Raw genomic sequence first — 13,010 nt, 5'->3', positions numbered from 1 at the left:
TATACCGTTAAATTCGCAGGGGCGAGTTCACCTTAAAAATTACGCAGCCCCGCGTTCCAAGATGATCAGAGTTGTGAGGATCTTTCTTCTATCCTGTTTGCAACCTGTATATGTGAAACAAAATATTTATCTGAGTCAACCCCTGAACCTCCTAATTTCAATCATTACTGGCATCTTGTTATATTAATCATTTTATAGGGGGATCTGGTAACGTGTAAAGGAGGCTGACCCCAACTTCAACTAATATTACATTAATTACTTTAGCAGTCGCTTTAAATAACCAGTTCGGGTGCAACGTCACTAAAGCACCAACGCAAGTTAACTACGCTTGCCAAAAGCCAAAATGCCATTTCTGGATACATGCATACACAAAACAGTAGTAATCTGTTATTTTATTTCTTTTAATTTTACTGAAGCTGGAGGCCAGATGACCTCACCTTCTTTTGCCGAGGTTAAGATCCCCCAGGATAACAAAATGTCACCGCGCCAAGCGATCTAGCGCAGGCGGAACAAATGTTGAGCAGAGACGAGACCGATCAAGCTATGAAAACTAGAATCACTTAACTGGCCGCTTAACTGGAAGCAGTTGCTGAGCGCTCTCCATATTTAAATAATTAAAATAGCATTTTTTTTTCTGGAAGTGCTTCGAATTAGGATACAGCGGCTCATTCTTGGGACAGATTCGTCGTCGTTAAAGCACTCTGAAAGTTACCCATATTTTGCGTGAATGTGCCTGTCAGTCCATTGCGGTAATGTGTCCACGTCCATTACCAAAGCCGGTGAGAATTTTAACGGCCCCTCACAGATTATGTAGAATGATGACGAATGATGGACGCTTCCGACGCCCTGACTGACAGGGGCCCTCGATAAATATTTGAACATGAGGTTTTTGGGGGTGGTGGGGCCCAATGTGAAATCCCCGGTGGCTTCCCAACGTTTGCCCTCGGAGGGCTGCGATCCTACATGCCCACTGTCCCACGTCGACCCTTTTCACGTTGACGTAGTTCGTAAGGTAGTCAGCGCAGTGTTTAGCCTGCCTAGAAGATACGTGACAAAGGTGGCATCTCCCCATCGCACGAAGGGAAATTAGCGGAGAGAGAAAGAGCGAGCGAAACCGTTTTTTTTTAAAGCGTTTTTATGTATCCTGAGCGCGTGACAGCAAATTAATTTCATCACGAGAATGCGTTCATCGGGCGTGACCCTGCCTTCCGGCGGGGGTTCACTCGGCCTCGCTTCAAACCAGAGGAGGGGGTTGCCATGACGATGGCCGCCGCTCAAAATAAATAAATAAATGACGTTTCTCAACCGTGCCGTGCAGGTGCTGATCCTGGGAGCCCTCAAGGGGAAATTCTTACTACGATTTACAGCATTTACAGCGCGTGACACGAGGGCTTGAGTCCCGCCGCCCACACAAGTGATACTTCTTCCAAAAAAACGTCCTCAGCCATATCCCTACCTGCAGCTACTTAAAAAAAAAAAAAAAAAACTTCCTCCTCCTCCACTCCCAAAACCGAGCGGTTCTTGATTTTTGGGATGTTGCTGGGTTCTCTTTCGGGTGATGTCATATCTGGGCGCGGTACGGCATAAATCAGGTTCACACATAAACTCGCCGACTCGCCGCTTTCCATCAAAAACGGGGGCAGAGCGTTCATCTGAAGAGCAGCCAGGCAGCGGGGTGCAACTTTAGGCCGAGGTACAAAGATCTTGTCTCCTGTCATTATTCGAAAAGTAATCGTTTTCTCTCCAATGGATTTCGGTGCTTCCAAAAGACGTGGGGCTGACAGCATTTTTTGATTCAGCGATTCAGTCAAAAGCTGTCAGTCTTCACTGAGATAGGGAAGTACATTGGATCAAACCAACAGTTTTTTTTTTTTCAAATTCAATTTTTTTTAAACTTCCACATCCACTTTTTCCCCCCATGATGAGCTCTGGAATGGAAACCAAAACGCAGGCCGTTGAGCAACACATGTAATCCTGCACTACTCTGGGTCTTACAGTGCATAAACAAATCCACTCAAAGAAGAAACAGGCACACAAATACGGCAACCTCTTTGTTGTTTAACCCACATACTGCCGGCCAGAAAAATAAACTTTATTTCAAGAGCAAGGGGACAGCTAAGACAGCTAAGCTTCCAAATCTCCCAAAGCAGCAGTGTAGTCTACTCTAAGGGACCTGGACTTATGGCTGGGAGGTTGCAGGTTCAATTCCACAGATAAACAAGGAGCTTTACCCGAAATCACCCAAAGGGCACGTAAATGAATTGTTTGTAAAACACAAAGTAAGTTTTCAAAGTTTCCATTTGTCTAGGAATGCTTGCATCTTTTTTTTTTACATGAAGTTAAAAAAATCTAATAGTACATTTTTAAAAAAAGAGTAAAATCTAAGAGAACACCGTGACTAATTTTTGACTAAGCATCACGAGAGGCTAAGATAAGCAGTACAGACTTTGGACTATTAGACGAGTGGGCCACGGCTGATTTCCTCTGAGTAAGAGATGGATGGGTGTCTATATTTGCGTTTATGACCCCGTGAAGTTCCCGGACGGGTCTGCTGTTTCGGCTCAGGGCACAAAGGGTCCCTTCTGTCCCACCGGGCGGGGTTCTGTGGTCCCGTTACCAGAGGTCAGAGGTCGTACGGTGGCGAGAAGGCCCTGCGTGTCACTGTGACAGAGAGCCTTGTGGTGAGCCTATCACCTTCCAGATAACTGCTGTTTCTCATGGGCCCAGTCTGTGTCTTCATTGTATAAACCAGCATTTGGCTGTTCTAGAAGCTTCTGGTGTCATTTCTAATGGTTTTGATGCAAAAGCCCCAATTTAAAAATAGATCAGCTGATGCCGCTAGTGGGGTTTTTTTTTTTAAAAATGGGGATTACTGGAGCTGTCATATATTTTTGGATGCCGAATCAGTGAAGGGATTGTTGAGCAATTCAGTTTTGCACTTTCAAAAATTGAATTGCATAAGCTGTACTCTGTAGAAATATCACTTACATCACAACACAACACCACATGTCTGTGATCATTAGAAGTCAAAGCACGATATTTACCAATGGTCAGATATATACGAGGAACAGTCCTAGTCGTGGGGATTGGATGTTGTTCAGTTTTCATCTCATTATATGCGTAAGGAACAGGACTGTCTGCAGTCTGCTAAAAACCTGTCAGACTCCAAGCATGCAGAAAGCATTGCTCCTTCATATACTGTTTGAACACGCATATGAAGCTTTCCTGTCCATATTGTAAGCTAAGCACATCAAAAAGCTTCACTGTCCCATATCAGTATAAAAGCATTTCTTGCCAAAGTACAGATCAGTCTATGCAGAACAGACATGAGATGCAGCCCCCCCACCCCCCCCCCACCCCCCCACCCCCCCCACCATCCGCTTGGCTGTCTGGCTGAATCCAAAATCTCCTGCCAACGTAACGAGATCCTCACTCCAAAGAAACCAACAGCGTGACGCTGAAGCTTTTTTTGTTTTTTCGTTTTAAAACGTTCCCAAAAATGGAGCTCTCCCAAGAGGCCAAAAAGAGAGAGAAGCCAAACCTGACAACCCCTGGAGAGAGAGAGAGAGAGAGAGAGGGACAGAGAGAGAGAGAGAAAGGGAGGGAGAGAGAGAGCGAGGGAGAGAGAGAGAAAGGGAGGGAGACATGATGATGACCACCCCAGAAACAAAAACCAGAAGAGTTACGCACAGGAATTAAACAGGTGGAGGCAATTAACAACCGACACCCGTGAGCGGTCCTGACACGAAATGCGACACAAGAAGCAGATTTTTAAGAATGGGCCCAGTTATACTACTACATCACAGCAGCACACAGCTCTGGCTGAAACCGAGGGGATCCGCCTGTACCCCAATTCAGTACCCCCCCCCCCCTCCCACTCCCCCCCACCCCTGTTCACCCCTCCTGAACGCCACCGCTTCAGTTCCAACAAATCTCTTGATGAATTAAGGTAATTGGAAACATGCTTTTGAGTGCTTCCATGATTTCTCCTTTCAGAACCGATTTTTAACAGACTGCAGGTTTCGACTCAGCGTCGTTTTCTCTTTGCTTTAGAACCGTTTCGCTCTCTCCGATAACCCCCCCCCCCTTCATAGGCAGGTGTGCAGGTTCAGTGACCAGAAGTCGACAGCTTAACTTCTAAAGACGCTAACAAGGTCTGTCGATCTCTCAGTCCAGCAGTCCAGGGGAGCAAAACAAGCGAAGCTCATCCTATAGCTCGTCAAACGAGCTCTTCCATAAATGTGCCGGAACAGAGCACAGGGCACAAAATGACTTGATTAGCTATGTTAGTTTTAGTTTATGTTCGCATTAGTTTGTCTGATTTTTTTTCTTTATTTGATTACTAAACCTATTTCTCTCATTTTGGGTATACTTCCTCCGGGCTGCTAAGCACCATTAGAGGGGAAACAGAGTTTGATTGGGTTACTCTAACTGGAGCTGGACCGTGCCCCAGTGCTGGCTGGCCAGCAGCCCTGCAGGGTGGCACGTAATTGGCTGTAACATCACCCAGGGAGGTAGGGAGGGATTCATTCAGATGGAATGACTGTGTCTCATCGCTCAGCAATGACCCCTTTGGGTGAGTCAATGTGCTACTGAGATTGCAGTGAGACAGGAGGCTGTTTCTGGCTATATGAGGACTACATTGTTGCGTAGGGCAACCCCAACCACTGTTGTAAACAGCTGTCATTTGCGCACTTGAGGCCTGTCTGTTAGCTTGAATGAGTCTGTCCACTTTTCTCTGACACCTCTAATCTGATTAAAGCACTTTTACTCACGGAACTGCTGCTCACACCATTCAGAGTAAACTCTCGAGGCTGTAGCGTGTGTGAAAATCCCGGGAGGGTAGATACCACTTTTGTATACTGAGTTGCAGCCACGTGATTCGCTGTTCGGAGGAGCGGGCTATTTACATTCACGAGCAGGTGCACCTAATAAACTGGCCACTGAGTATCTATATATTATATGGTAGTACTCTGTTTGTCGGAGTGCTATCCCTCGAATATCTGAACAATGGAAATATAATTAACTTTGAGGAAGGGGCTCTTACAAGTACGTGTGGAATATGACGTGGCATTTTAATGTGTCTTCTCAAAAAAATGCACGGTTTTAATTGAAGCATAATTCAGAGTTCAATCCTCCACTGTTCGCAATGTTATCCTAATTACCCAACGGCGTCTTTAGAGGAAATAATTATAGATGAAGGGATTCGCAAAAGATTTTCACGTAGTTACGCACCGTTTGAGAGCACTGGCGGCAGACCCAAATGCGCGCGTTCTTTGCGCAAAAATGCGCGAAAAAATAATTGGCACAATAATAAAAGTTCACAATAACTTCGAATGTGAAAGGCATCGACGTAACGCGTTTATTCAACTACAGATGTGCGAACATGGTCAATTAGCGTAATTATAGTTTTAAAAATAAGCCAGCGATTTTAACCAGCCGATCGAGCCAAAACTGGCGAGACGTTCTGGCTTTCTTAATTAGCCTCCGTACTGTGTACATGTTGGTTGCGCTGCGCAGATCGGTTACGAATTAATTTGCATTGGGCGTGCCTCGAATTTGCTGCTTGTAAAACGGGTGGGTTATTTAAATAATAATAATAATAATACAACGAATTATTTTTTTAAAACATGAAAAAAAATCACTTGGTATGTTTCCAATCTGATTTTCGGTTAGTCCTGGTTTAACTGATGATGATAATTGTTTTTCCCAAGTCTTGCTCATTGCAGACTCTAACGGTCGGTTTTTGATCTCGCGAAGGCGTTTAAGGAATTTACTACAGTTATTCATCTGGAATTGATGTAGGCCTACCAGCAGAAATTCATAACATGTTTCTTCTTCGAAGGACACCCATTTGTGGAGGTGAGGTTACGCGTGCGCGTTTCTGTCGTTTTGTAGCTATACCTGCTATCAAGTTATTCGTAATTTTCAGGTGGGGAAATGTTATAGAGTCATATTATAGAGTGAGTTCTTTAGTCATATTATCTTTACACCTATGTCCGTTTTTTTCCTGATCTGTGGCCTCCCCTTTGAAAGTGGACAGGAGGGGCATTTTTAGGCTAAATTAGTACATGCCGTCACTCACTGTAGCACATCATGGGGAGCATCATTGCTTTCGTTCCTCGCTTATGACGTTTTATGCCGAAGCAGCGGTAGAACTCCTCGTGCATTAGAAACGCTAACTATCGAATATAATTTCCGCAACAATCGTAAACCGTTTTAACCCAATGTGTTGTCCACGTGTAGGTTAGAATATTGGCTAATCGAATCAGAAAGCTGGATTCTCTGTGAATGAAAGTAGGCTACATTTTTAGATCTGTTTTGCAAAGTATACGTAAAAACCATCGGGAAACAATCAGCTAAAATGGGTGCAATTGAGAAGCACTGTTTTGACGGAACTGTTAGATTAGCTCCGTAGAGCGGTGTCTGAACAGATGGTCACTGTTTATACTGTGCATGTGGTAATAATTGCCTGGGTTTTTTGGGGGAAATAAGTAAAATAACAGCGAATCACTGAGAAATCCAAAAAAAAAAAAAAATGAATTTGAATTAACTAATACACAAATGATGAAGCAACCAAGGCTTACCTTTGATACCCATCGGTCTTGACGGGGAAATGTGTCTCAAGGGGGGGGCGCGGTTTTATTAAATTTTTAGGTGAATTTCGACTGTGTTGCAGCGGGATGCCGACCCCTTACCGTGTTCCCTGTCCGTGCGAAACGTATTGAGCTTTGTGGAAACTTCCCCTGTAAGTCCTAGCTGTGCATTTGTTTTGTTTGTCTCTTTGTTGTTATCTTCAGAAGCAGTTGGACGCGTTGCATGCTTAATTTTAAGGCCGTTTTAAAAGAGCGGAGTTTGTTTGAGTGTCTTCACTAACACAGGAAAACACATCAGCTCTACCACTGTGCGAAGTAAACTGTTTTGTGTTAAGGGGTTTGTGGTCTCAAACAAGTAAATACACTTCAGGTAGGCCTAACTCTAACGCAGCTTGTAGAGCAGCATTGCTATTTAAATATTTAAACAAGTTTTTTCTTTTTTTCTTTAAAGCATGTTAAATATGTCACTCAAATTTAAGGCCAGAGCATCATAATGATTAAGTTGAAGGCCTCTTGTAAAAGAGGGGGGAAAAAATGCAAGTAGATAATTTCCGGGATGAAAACTTGTTGCCATTTTGGGTAAAATAGAACTGGAAAATGGGTGCTGGTGTGTGGCCAGGGATGCAAATGAAACAGGACATTTACATGAGTCAGCTTATCCCAGTGTATCCCACACATGACAACACCCACAGACCACAAAGTGGTGGGGAGGAGATGGAGATGCATTGATTACACTTGATTACGGCGCGTCAGTGGGTGAGAGTTGGCATGTGGAACACATTACCACGAGCATTGATTGTTGCAGAGAGAGAGAGGGAGCGTCAGAGAGAGACAGACAGACAGACAGACAGAGAGGGGGGAGTCTTCCTGGGTAAGGGGATAGGGTTCGACTCCCATGTCAAGAACGGTAGCTTTTGGAACTCCTGTGCGCGCTTGTCGTTGCTATTATGACATCACAGTGAGGCCTGAGCCTTAGAATTCCAAGGCCTTGTTCAGTCTAGTTTCTGATCTGTCCCAGTACCTCGATCCTCTACATTTGGATCTTTTTATAAGGGTACTAAGAAAATGCCCTGGTTGTCTGCCTCACAGTGGTAATTTAATCTGCAAATCAAAGCGGTTGAGTAAGTACATACTTTATTTAGACCTTTGTAATGTACCCTAGATATTTTGTATTTATGTTTGTATTTTGGAAATCAGTTCCAGGGAAAGGGTAGATTTTCACATCTGCTGAATGACCAAATGTTGACAGGCGAGATGCATGCCAAATGATTCTTAAAGGACAAATTTAAAAGAACAAGCTTAATAGGTTCAATCACTTTTATTAGAATTTATTTATTTTTTGTCACAGAACTAGACTAGGTGTCTTATATCCTATATCCTTAAGATCCAACCATTCATTTTTTTCTCTGGTCGTTATCTCAAGAACCATATAATTCTACTGAGCGGAATCTTGTGCCACAAGATTGGGGCATTCAATGAAAATAAAACTAAATGAATAATATTTTTGAAACTGTTTTCACTACGACGTGTACTTTGTCATCCAGGACAGCAAGACACGTCTGTTATGTCAAAAAATGAAGAGAGAGAAAAAGAAAAAAAAAAACGTGTTCTGCTGGGCCTCAGGAGGTTATGTGCTCTGCATGTGTGATGAACTCATGTAACACTTTGAAGCACTCGAAACGCTGCAGTGCCGTGCCGGACTCGCTGATCACGTCCCTCAGGTGTAATCTTGGTTGGCGGCCATGTTTCAATCAGCGGGGAAAGACACACTCACTCAGGCCCTGATGGTGTAATCGTGTCTGATTGGGACGCAGCGCCAGGTCTAGACCGCACATTAGACTCAGGCTGACGTCTCGTCTGGGCGTTTCTGATGGATTCTCTAACGCGTGTGACGTACGGATGTGGACTATGCACCCAGCTCCCTCAACACTCTTTAGTACTCATACACACTACATACACACACACACACACACACACACTACATACACGCGCACACACACACACGCAACACATACACATGCACACTCACACACACACACACATTCTACATGCACACACACACACATTCTACATACACATGCACACACACACCATACGCATCTACACTCACACACACACGTACGCACACACGTACACACACACACTGTACATACATGCGTACACACGCACACACCACACTCACACACACACGTACGCACACACGTACACACACACACTGTACATACACGCGTACACACGCACACACACACACACCACACGCACACACATGCCATGACTGCATTCACAGGCGGTGCGGATGCCCCGCGCTGTTACAACACACTGACCGCCATTTTCTCGTCTGTTTCAAGAATACACATTTATATTAAATATGTAAACGTAAATATATACTAAATATATTATATGAAATATATACTAAATATATTATATTAAATATATACTAAATATATTATATTAAATATATACTAAATATATTGTATTAAATGTAATTGCAGTGCAGTATAATGGTTAGGGAATTGGGTTTGTAACCCATTATTGGTTTGATTCCCGTGTTGGGAATACGTGGGGGGGACACATTGCCGTTGTGCCCCTGAGCGAGACGTACTTCTGTGAATGTCCCGGCCGTACGGACGGATCGAATTTACCGAAGAATGTGCGCCGCGCCAACGGCCAAATGCCGAAATGTAAATAAGTCGCATCCAAGGAGCCCGCGTCGGCCGATCCTTTAAATCGTTTTTCTTTTTTTTTGCAGAGTACGAGTCGACGAGTTAAACGATTCCCCGAGATTTTCTTCTTTGCATTCTTGCCCCTTGGCGCAAAGTCTCCGTATGCCAAAATAAAAAGAAAGAAGGAAGGAAGGAAAGAGAGAGAGAGAGGGAGAGAGAGAGAGAGAGAGAGAGAGAGAGGGAGAGAGAGAGAGCCGAAACGGGACCGTACGGTTTGTAGTTTGGCGAAGGGCTGCTCCTCTCCCCTCACGCATACTTTCCGAAGGCCCCGGATCGCCTGTGGTATTTCTGCCAATAATGCGTGACAGATGTACGTCGGCCCCGGGCGGCTGCCACTGACGGCGAGGCTTTCCGCCGTCTGTCTGTCTGTCTGTTGGGCCAACCTTCACCTCCCCGCAGACCCCTCGGTGGTTCTCCCTGCTCCCCCCCCCCCCACCGACCCCCTTACTCCCCACTCCCCTCTCCACGATTCCCCGATTCCACTTCCATCTGGTTTCAATGTGTGTTGAGAGAAAACCATCGTCAACTAGAGAGTCCCGGCTCGAACGAGGAGCGACTAGAAAGTGACGACGTCGGTGTCCGCGCTGCCGCAGTTCCCCAGCTGGCCAGAGGGGTCACTGTTGTGCAATCGGGTTGAGTGCCCGACCAACTGCCGCAGACACAACCGCAAAACTAACCAATCTGATGAATGCGAGGACGTGGAACCGCTGACACGTCAGTCATGGACCAATATATTCACAAATACATGCGAATGAAGTTTTGGACATGGCGTTGCGCTAGGTTTTACTGGAGGATTTATAGACAAAGTTTGCCGGACTGTAGTCCAGTATCTCTCTCTCTCTCTCTCTCTCTCTCTCTCTCCCTCTCTCACGCCCAACGGTCAAATAAAATCAAAATAAAAAACCGAAGGAAAGCGCAAGCGCTTCGCACCGTTCGGCTGTCCTTCGTTTTACAGCTGCGGTCCCACCGAAGTCATAAATTTCGGCAGCGCTGTCCGAGGCAGGGCCGGACTGCAGCTCCTGAGTAAACAGAACGGGGGGGAAACCCGTCCGTTTCCTGAAGCCGGTGACCCGGCACGCAGATGTCATTACAGGGGAGGGGAAGAATGCGGATTCAAGTGCGTCTGAATGAACAAGGAGAAGAGAAAAATAAAACTCTGGCTTTAAGGGCCCGCAGGAGGATATATCCTCATAACAGTGGGATTATGGTGTTTTGGGGCCAGTTTACATACCCCCGGGTACACCCTGCCTGTATGTACACTGCCTGGCCAAAAGAAAAAAAAGCTGCACACTCTAATATTTTGTCGGACCGCCTTTAGCTTTGATTATGGCGCGCATTCGTCATGCCATTGTTTGGACAAACTTATGCAACGTCATAACATTTGTTTCCATCCAGAATTGCATTGATGTTTGGCCGAGATCTTGTATTGACAACGGGAGAGTCAAACCACTCCGTGAAGTCTTCTCCAGCACATCCCAAAGACTTTCAATGGGGTTAAGGTCAGGACTCTGGTGGCCAATTCATGTGTGAAAATGATTCCTCATGCTCCCAGAACCACTCTTTCACAATCTGAGCCCAATGAATCTTGGCATTGTCGTCCTGGAATATGCGCGTGCCGTCAGGGAAGAAAAAATCCATTGATGGGATAACCTGGTCATTCAGTACATTCAGGTACTCAGCTGACTTCATTTTATTGCCGCATAACGTTGCTGAGCCTAGACCTGACCAATTGAAGCAACCCCAGATCATAACATTGCCTCCAGAGGCTTGTACAGTGGGCACTGTCAAAAAAATCCAAACAGCGACTATGTTTTTGGCCAGGCAGTGTACATATGTGTGCAAAATATATATGCAACATATATATATATATACTGTATATAGCACACATATGCATATATAAATAGATATTCAATTGTGTTTGTGAACAATAAAGATCTGGGGATTCAATCGTGGATGACCCCAGTTCACTCCAGCACTGTTCCTGGGGGCACATTCCAGTAATACCAATAAGAACAGACTCTAATTATATAGCGCCTTTCATCTCAGGATATCATTTGACAGCGAAGGGGGCGGGAGCAGGAACCTCAGCCGCCTCCACATTTTCGGTGGCCCATTCTGGATTTGCAACATTTTATGTTTATCCACCTTCCGTCTGTGCTTCACTGAAGCCTTTTGCGGCCTTTTAATGAAGAATTGTCTACGTGGCGGTCGGGTGAGAAAGCGCTGGAAATGGACGGTAGCTTTTTTGTCTTGACGTTTTTTTTTTTCGCAGAAACTGCGCCTCGGTTTCTGGAGGCCGAAGGTAACCGACATCCAGTGCAGGATAATGTCCAGGAAACATGACGCTGCGAAAGTCCCGAGACAACAAGGAAGGAGAAGGCTTTCTTTTCACAGAAGTATTTATATTATAAGCCCCCCTAGACTGTTTACACACACTCTCACGCACACGCACACACAGACACACACTTTTCAGAAAGAGAGAGAGAGAGAGATAGAGAGAGTGAGCAAGCCAAGGGTAGCGGAATTAAGACTAGCTTCTAATCACCCTCATGGAAAATGGAATATACTGTGACGTATTGTTAATACACACACGCACACACACGCCCGCACGCACACACACGTGTGATTACTATAATTTCTTGTGATGTATCTGACTGTTGTTAATCATGTTGACTAACTGGCTCAATGGTTTGATTAATTTATTAATCGCCAGTGTCTCATATGAGAAACTATGAAAGTTATTAAAGTAAAACATCATTTGTACAATTGTATTTGATGTTTAAGGAGTTGTACCATTCATTGTAAATTCGTTTGTTATTCTAAATACCACCAGTAGAGGGCAGCCCTGACCTTAATGTTTTACTAAATTCTGAGATGAGCACGTACACCACACCAGTCACACATCGACAGGTGCTGTTTCTAGTCCGTTTCAGTAAGCATTGGCCAGGGAATGTTGGTCTTGAAGTCTAAGATGGTAGTTTTTGTATGCAACAGATGCAGCAAACACCTTTGACGCCTATTTTTAGAATTTGCCATCTATGTTTCGCCATCTTTATTACCTCTTAAAATGTTTCGCCTCTTTGCAAACACCACCCCTTGGAGGTGTATAGCTTTAACCACGTCCTGCGCCAGGGTGTATGTATCTGGTCAGCTCATATAAAATCTTTCTTAAATTTTGCTCCTTGCAACAGATTCCGCTTTGGCACTATCATGTAGACCGGTAAATAGTGAAATGTTCCGTGTTGATGCAACTCTGACTAGAATTTACAGGGCTCCAATTATAGGGATCACATGTACTCGATCAGAGTAAAATATGCATTATCAGACTTAATTTAACGCTGAGCATTTTACTGCACATTCAGATGCCTCCTGCAAATTGTGCAGATGTATTAATACGTGTTAGTAGGCTACTCCGACATTAATATTGTGCTTTCAATATGAACATAAATCCTTCCAGTTAAATGCTTTGTCATAATGATCTGGTTAAAACCCGACTCTGAGCCCCTCCCATCTGCGCTATCGCTGGAAAAGCCATTCCAGTTGCAAGCAAACACACGCACTTTATTTGTCTGATAGGCAAAGTAAACTCTTTGGTTGGCTTAGGGGGCATGCATTCATTCTTGGTAAAAAGGGAAGCCCATAAACTGATTAAGCATGCGCGCAAAAATAATTTATCATTATTATTATTCCT

The sequence above is a fragment of the Anguilla anguilla genome, chromosome 6 (genome assembly GCF_013347855.1).
Source record: "Anguilla anguilla isolate fAngAng1 chromosome 6, fAngAng1.pri, whole genome shotgun sequence".
NCBI lineage: Eukaryota > Metazoa > Chordata > Actinopteri > Anguilliformes > Anguillidae > Anguilla > Anguilla anguilla.
The sequence above is the reverse complement of the archived record's forward strand: the minus strand, read 5'-3'. Positions refer to the sequence as shown.